Below are 6,869 nucleotides of genomic sequence, written 5' to 3'. Positions count from 1 at the left end.
AACCGGACAGAGTCCAGCCATAAAATGGACCTTTCAACGGGGAGTTTTTGACTCACCCGACTGTAAACACAATATATAATCAATTGGGGAGCTCAGCTCACCCTCCACATACTCATAACAACATAAAAATAAATGGGAGCTCAGCTCCCTCATCCAGCCCAACACACATGCATAAAATAATAAGTTTACAGGTCCAAAATGATAATTTATATTACAGACCCAATTCAAATAAATATTTCTAACACATATTGAAATTCTAAGAGTTAACAGGTTTATACAAATATTAATAAAAGACCTGCGAGGGAGAAAAGCAGGTTAACCTCAAAAATATCCTCCTGTGGCCTGGAAAAATATTGAACAGGAGTGAGCGTTCGACTTAGAGAGTAAAATATCAATTTTAACCATAATCTCTATAACTATCTAAAGCTAATGCACCCTGTAGAGTGAAATGCAACATCAATAATATTTTCACATCATAACAGCAAAAAGGTAATTTGGAGCACTCACACACCCAGTAATGTCAAATCATAAATATTGATGCACACATTTTGCATAGTTATTTAGGTCTAATTTCATAACCATTTTATTTGATTATTAGTCATTTTTAGCTAATTTCATTAGTTAATTAGTTAATTTTTCATAATTGTCGATTTTGGATTAATTTGTAAGTTTTACTTTGTTTTGTAGGAAAAATGGTGTTTTTGAAGGACTGAAGAGAATTTTGCCATTGAGGAGTGTCTTCTACAGCCAAAGATGTCAAAAAACAAGTTTTCAAGCTGAAATATGCATTGACCAAACTGTACATAACTTGCTGCATAAGCCATGCAGATCTGCATAAGGAGAAAGATCACTGTTCCAGAACCAGCCGAAATGTGCATAAGGAGATTGCATAGCTTATGCACGTTCTTGCCTCCCTTATGCACCTTCACGGAATTGTGCATAACCTATGCACTAAGTCATGCAGCTTCGCATAAGTGACTCAGAACCAGCCGAAAACTGCATAAGGGACTGCATAACTTATGCAGTCCACTTATGCAGTCCCATGAAGAGTTCATTAATGAGCTGGCAGGAGATTCCCTCAAATAATTCCTCCTAGAACATACCATTTTAGGGCTCCATGTCAGAAAAATGCTATAAATAGTCTCATTTTCCCATTTTAGAGGGGGAGACAAGGAGCAGAAAAGGAAAGGAGGGGCTGAGCAGAATTTGAAGAGTCACCTTCACCTTCCACACCATTTTCAACCAAGATTTGCAGATTTCTTTCTTTCCTTACATTTTTCTACATTTCTAGTGTTTAATTTCTTACTTCTTAGCTTAGATTAAAGCTTTATTTCCATTTAAACTCATCATATCTTGTAAGCATTATGGATAGTGAGTAGTTTACTTTTGATTCTGGAGTAAGGGTTGTAATATTTGAGATATTTTGTGGATTTTGATTGGGTAATCCATATTTTGTGGTCTTAATGAGTTTTATTCATTTCTTGTATGCTTAATGACATGCTTAGTGTAGGATCCCATTAAGTGATGTTCTTAATCCATGGTTGAAGCACCGAAAGGAGAAGGCCTTGTGATAGATAATCAAGAAATTGGACTTAATTAACTTAGACCTAGAAATAGGCTAAGGATTAAGAGGATTCACAGATTAATTAAAGAACTTAATGGGTCTTAATTAATTCTAACTCCACGAAAGTAGGATTAGTTTGATTAAGGCACTCTTTGTCTCACTCGAAAGGGAATTCAAAGGATTTAAGAATTAATCTCCTTAAAACCCATAAGTTTCATAAAATTGGATAACCGATTTAAATCCCAAAATAGCTCGAATATGAAATCCCGAACTCCGGAATCGCCTTTTTACCATTGTTAATTTTCAATTGAATTTAATTGCTTGCCATTTTCAATATTGCCATATTTGAACTTGCTTATTTCAATTTGATGCAATTTTAGTTTAATGCAATACATTGTTGAATAGAATATTGATTTTGCACATATAGATTTCACGCTCCATTACCCATCAACTCATTACTTTAATTTCATAAATACTTCGATTTAGTCAACTTTTATATCAAAAATTCAATCATTAACACAACTCCTCGTGGGATCGATATCTTTTCTATACTACTTGTACGACCCGTGCACTTGCGGTAGGGACGCATCAAGTTTTTGGCGCCGTTGCCAGGGAGTTGTTTGTTTAATATTGAATTCTTGATTATTTTAGTTGTTTTTAGTTTTATTTTTGTTATCTTTTCATTTTTGTGTTTGTTTGTTCTTTTTCAGGTATTTTTAATCTTTTATGAGAAGAGCCAGAAGCTCAAGTGACACATCCTTATTGTTCAATCCAGAAATTGAGAAATTTTGTAAGGCCAACAAGAAAGAAACCAGAAAAAGAAAGGAAGCTTTGAGAGAAGCTGAATTAGAAGCAGACATGGCTGATGAAAGAGTTAGAATTGGTGTTGGTAATGCTGGAAATGGTCAAAATAATGAAAATGAAGCCCAAGGGGAAGAAGTTGTTAATGCAAACGTGCCTAGGGGAAGTATGATGGATCATGCTTTTCCTCGTTTTGATGACTTGAGAGAGAGTATAGCAAGACCAAGAATCGATGCAAATAGTTACAAGATGGATTTTGGAGTTCTTCAAATGATTCAAAATTCTCAATTTGGAGGACACCCTTCTGAAAATCCACACACACACCTGAAGAAGTTTGCTATGATTTGCGACATGCAAAAACAACCTGGAGTGTCAGATGATGCAGCAAGATTGAAGCTATTCCCGTTCTCTTTGAAAGATAGAGCATTGGATTGGCTTGACTCTTTACCTCACAACTCCATTACAAATTGGGAGCAACTCACTGATGCATTTCTTGCACAATATTTTCCACCTGGAAAAACTCAAGAATTGAGGAATCAAATGACAGCTTTCAGACCAAGAGAATATGAAACTTTATATGAGTCATGGATGAGATGGAAGGAATTAGAGAGATTATGCCCACATCATGCCATTCCAAAATGGATGATAAATCAGAATTTTTACACCAATGTCACTCCTGCAATCAGAGGGATTATTGATGCTCAAACAGGAGGAGAATTTATTATTAAGCATGAAGATGAAGCTTATGAGCTATTGGAGAAAATTGCAAAGAATACTCATCTTTGGAGTAGTCCAAGAGGACCAGCTCCAACTCAAAAGAGGCAAGCTGCTGGAATGTATGATCTTGATCCATTCAACATGATTAATGCAAAGTTTGATGCACTTACAAATGTCCTTGCTAAGAAGATGGAAGATTTGAGTATGTTGGTTAGTTCATCATCATCAGCTGGAAGTTCACAACAAGTGGCTTATGCAGAGGAAACTACCAGCTGTGGAGTAGATTATGGAGAACAAGCAGCATATGTTGGTAATTATGGAAACAAGCAAATGGGGAATCCTTACTCTCAAACTTACAATCCAAATTGGAGGAATCATCCCAACTTTTCATGGGGAAATCAGCAAAGTCAAGTTCTAAATCAGAATTTTCAACCACATCAGCAACAAGGAGTTCCATATCAGCAAAATAGGCAACCATTGCCTAATTTTCAGCAGAAAAATATGAACCCTCCACCAAAACAGCAAGAACGAAACTCCACCACTGAAGCTTTATTGCAACAGATTCTTGCTAACCAAAACAAGCATGATGAGGAGATGAGAGAGATGAAAGCAAGGCTGGAACAGATGCAAACACACAAGAATCTTTGGAAAACCAGATTGCACAACAAGCATCTTCCTCAAGTGCTAAATCTTTTGGAAAACTTCCAAGTCAACCAGAAAACCCAAGAGAGCAGTGTCAAGCTATTACTTTAAGAAGTGGGAAAGTTATAAATGATGAGAAGAGTGAAAACAGTGAGAAGAGAGAAAATGAGAAAGAAACTGATGAGAGTGAAAAACAAGAGAGTGCAGAAAAATGTAAAGAGAAAATTGAAGAGAAGGAAGAGAAATATATACCTCCTGAGCCCTACAAGTCACAACTTCCCTTCCCACAAAGATTTCACAAAGCCAAGCTTGATAAGCAATTTGGGAAGTTCTTAGAGGTTTTGAAGAAACTTTACATAAATGTGCCTTTTGTTGATGCTCTTTCACAAATGCCCTCTTATGCCAAATTCTTGAAAGAAATTCTTTCAAACAAGAGGAAACTTGAAGACCATGAGACTGTAGCTTTGACAGAAGAATGTAGTGCTATCCTTCAAAGGAAACTTCCTCCAAAGCTCAAGGATCCAGGGAGTTTTTCAATTCCATGCCACATCGGGGAATCATGTTCTACAAAAGCTCTATGTGATTTAGGGGCTAGTGTTAGCCTTATGCCCCTCTCCATTTATGAGAAGCTCAACATGGGAGATCTAAAGCCAACCCACATTTCTCTTCAGTTAGCTGATAGGTCAATTAAGTATCCTAAAGGGATTTTGGAGAATGTGCCTCTGAAGGTTGGGAAGTTCTACATACCTGTTGACTTTGTCATCTTGGACATGGAGGAAGATTTTAATATCCCAATTATCTTGGGAAGGCCCTTCCTGGCTACAGCAGGAGCATTGATTGATGTGAAAGGAGAAAAGTTGACTCTTAGGGTTGGTGAAGAGCAATTGGTTTTCAATATTAATAATGCTATGAAAAAGCATCATTCTGAAGCTGATACTTGCTTGAGAGTTGATATTATTGATGAGCTGGTTGAAGAACACTTCAGAAAGAAATATCCAGAAGATCCACTTGAAAATTGTTTGGTTCATGGAGGAGGCATAGATTATGACAACCCTCATGTAGCTGCATATGCCCAACACTTAGAGGGAAGTCCACCATTCATTTCTGCTCCAGTTTTTCAATTCACACAAAAGGAAAAAGTTGAATTTAAGCAACCATCACTGAAGGAAGAAGATGCACCTAAGGTAGAACTTAAGCAACTTCCTTCTCAGCTCAGGTATGAATTTCTTGGCACTAATAACTCTTATCCAGTAATTGTAAATGCAAATTTGAGTACTTTAGAAGCTGATAAGTTGTTAAGAGTGTTGAGACAATTTAGGAAAGTTTTGGGATACACCATAGATGACATTAAGGGAATAAGCCCACATTTTTGCATGCATAGAATTATTTTGGAAGAAAATTGTAAACCATCTATTGAACATCAGAGGAGGTTGAACCCAAATATGAAAGAAGTTGTTAAAAAGGAAATTTTGAAGTTGCTTGATGCAGGGATTATATATCCCATCTCAGACAGTACTTGGGTGAGCCCAGTACATGTTGTTCCAAAAAAAGGTGGAATGACAGTGGTCAAAAATGAAAATAATGAATTAATTCCCACTAGAACAGTGACTAGTTGGCGAATGTGCATAGATTACAGAAAATTAAATGTTGCCACTAGAAAAGATCATTTTCCACTTCCCTTCATTGATTAAATGTTGGAAAGACTAGCTAGGCATTCTTACTTTTGCTATTTAGATGGATATTCAGGTTTTTTTCAAATCCCTATCCATCCAAATGATCAAGAGAAAACCACTTTTACTTGTCCATATGGAACCTTTGCTTATAGGAGGATGCCATTTGGGTTATGTAATGCACCAGCCACTTTTCAAAGGTGCATGATGGCAATTTTCTCAGATTTCATTGAAGACATAATGGAGGTTTTTATGGACGGTTTTTCTGTTTATGGATCTTCATTTGATATATGCTTGGCTAACCTTTCTAAAGTTTTGCGATGTGCGAATCGACCTTGTGTTAAACTGGGAAAAGTGTCATTTCATGGTTCAGGAAGGGATAGTGCTTGGACATTTGGTGTCTAACAGAGGAATAGAGGTTGATAAAGCTAAAGTTCAAGTGATAGAGAAGATGGCTCCTCCTACCAATGTCAAAGGAATTCGAAGTTTCCTAGGACACGCCGGGTTCTACAGACGCTTTATCAAGGATTTTTCTAAAATAGCTAAACCTTTGTCTAATTTGTTAAGTAATGATACACCATTTGTATTTGACCAAGAGTGTTTGGATGCCTTTTGCAGGTTGAAGCAAGCTCTTATCACTGCACTAATCATGCAACCACCTGATTGGAGCCTACCTTTTGAAATTATGTGTGATGCTAGCAACTATGCAATTGGGGCTGTTCTTGGTCAAAGAAAGGACAAAAGGCTTATGCTATTTATTATGCTAGTAGAACACTGGATGAGGCTCAAACAAATTATGCAACAACTGAAAAGGAATTTTTAGCAATTGTCTTTGCATTGGAAAAATTCAGACCTTACATTATTGACTCAAAGGTGGTTATATTTTCAGATCATGCAGCCATCAGGTATTTGCTCCGTAAAAAGGAGGCTAAGCCTAGGCTCATTAGGTGGATTCTGATGTTACAAGAATTTGATTTGGAGATTAGAGATAAGAAGGGAGCTGAAAATGTAGTTGCTGATAATCTTAGTAGGTTGAAATTGGATGGTGAAGAATTGGATGAAATCCCTATTGATGAGTTTTTCTTGGATGAACAACTTTTCTCTCTTGTTGCTAAACTACCTTGGTATGCAGACTTTGTGAATTATCTATCTTGTGGAGTTTTACCTCTAGGAATGACATGGCAACAAAAGAAAAAGTTTTTGCATGAGGTGAAGTTTTATAGATGGGATGATCCTTTACTCTTTAGGAGATGTTGTGATGGTCTAATTAGAAGATGTATTCCTGAAGAGGAGGTACGGAGTATTATGCATCATTGCCATGCTTCTGATTATGGAGGTCATTTTGGAATCTCTAAGACAGCTAGTAAAATTTTGCAAGCTGGTTTCTTTTGGCCAAATCTTTTTAAGGATGTGAGGAAATTTGTGTTGGATTGTGATAAATGTCAAAGGAGTGGAAATTAAAAGAGATCAAATGC

At 36.6% G+C, this 6,869-nt stretch overlaps 1 non-coding gene across 1 annotated transcript; it reads right to left on the bottom strand.

The window, feature by feature from the left end:
• Positions 1 to 2,890: 2,890 nt before the first annotated feature.
• LOC131170107 (small nucleolar RNA R71) lies at positions 2,891 to 2,997 on the bottom strand. The gene has a single exon (XR_009141050.1). It is a non-coding gene; the product is annotated as a small nucleolar RNA R71 (small nucleolar RNA).
• Positions 2,998 to 6,869: the final 3,872 nt, after the last annotated feature.

This window comes from Hevea brasiliensis, chromosome 10 (assembly GCF_030052815.1).
Source record: "Hevea brasiliensis isolate MT/VB/25A 57/8 chromosome 10, ASM3005281v1, whole genome shotgun sequence".
In the NCBI taxonomy this organism is placed as follows: Eukaryota; Viridiplantae; Streptophyta; class Magnoliopsida; order Malpighiales; family Euphorbiaceae; genus Hevea; species Hevea brasiliensis.
This window is presented reverse-complemented; position numbering and strand designations above follow the sequence as displayed.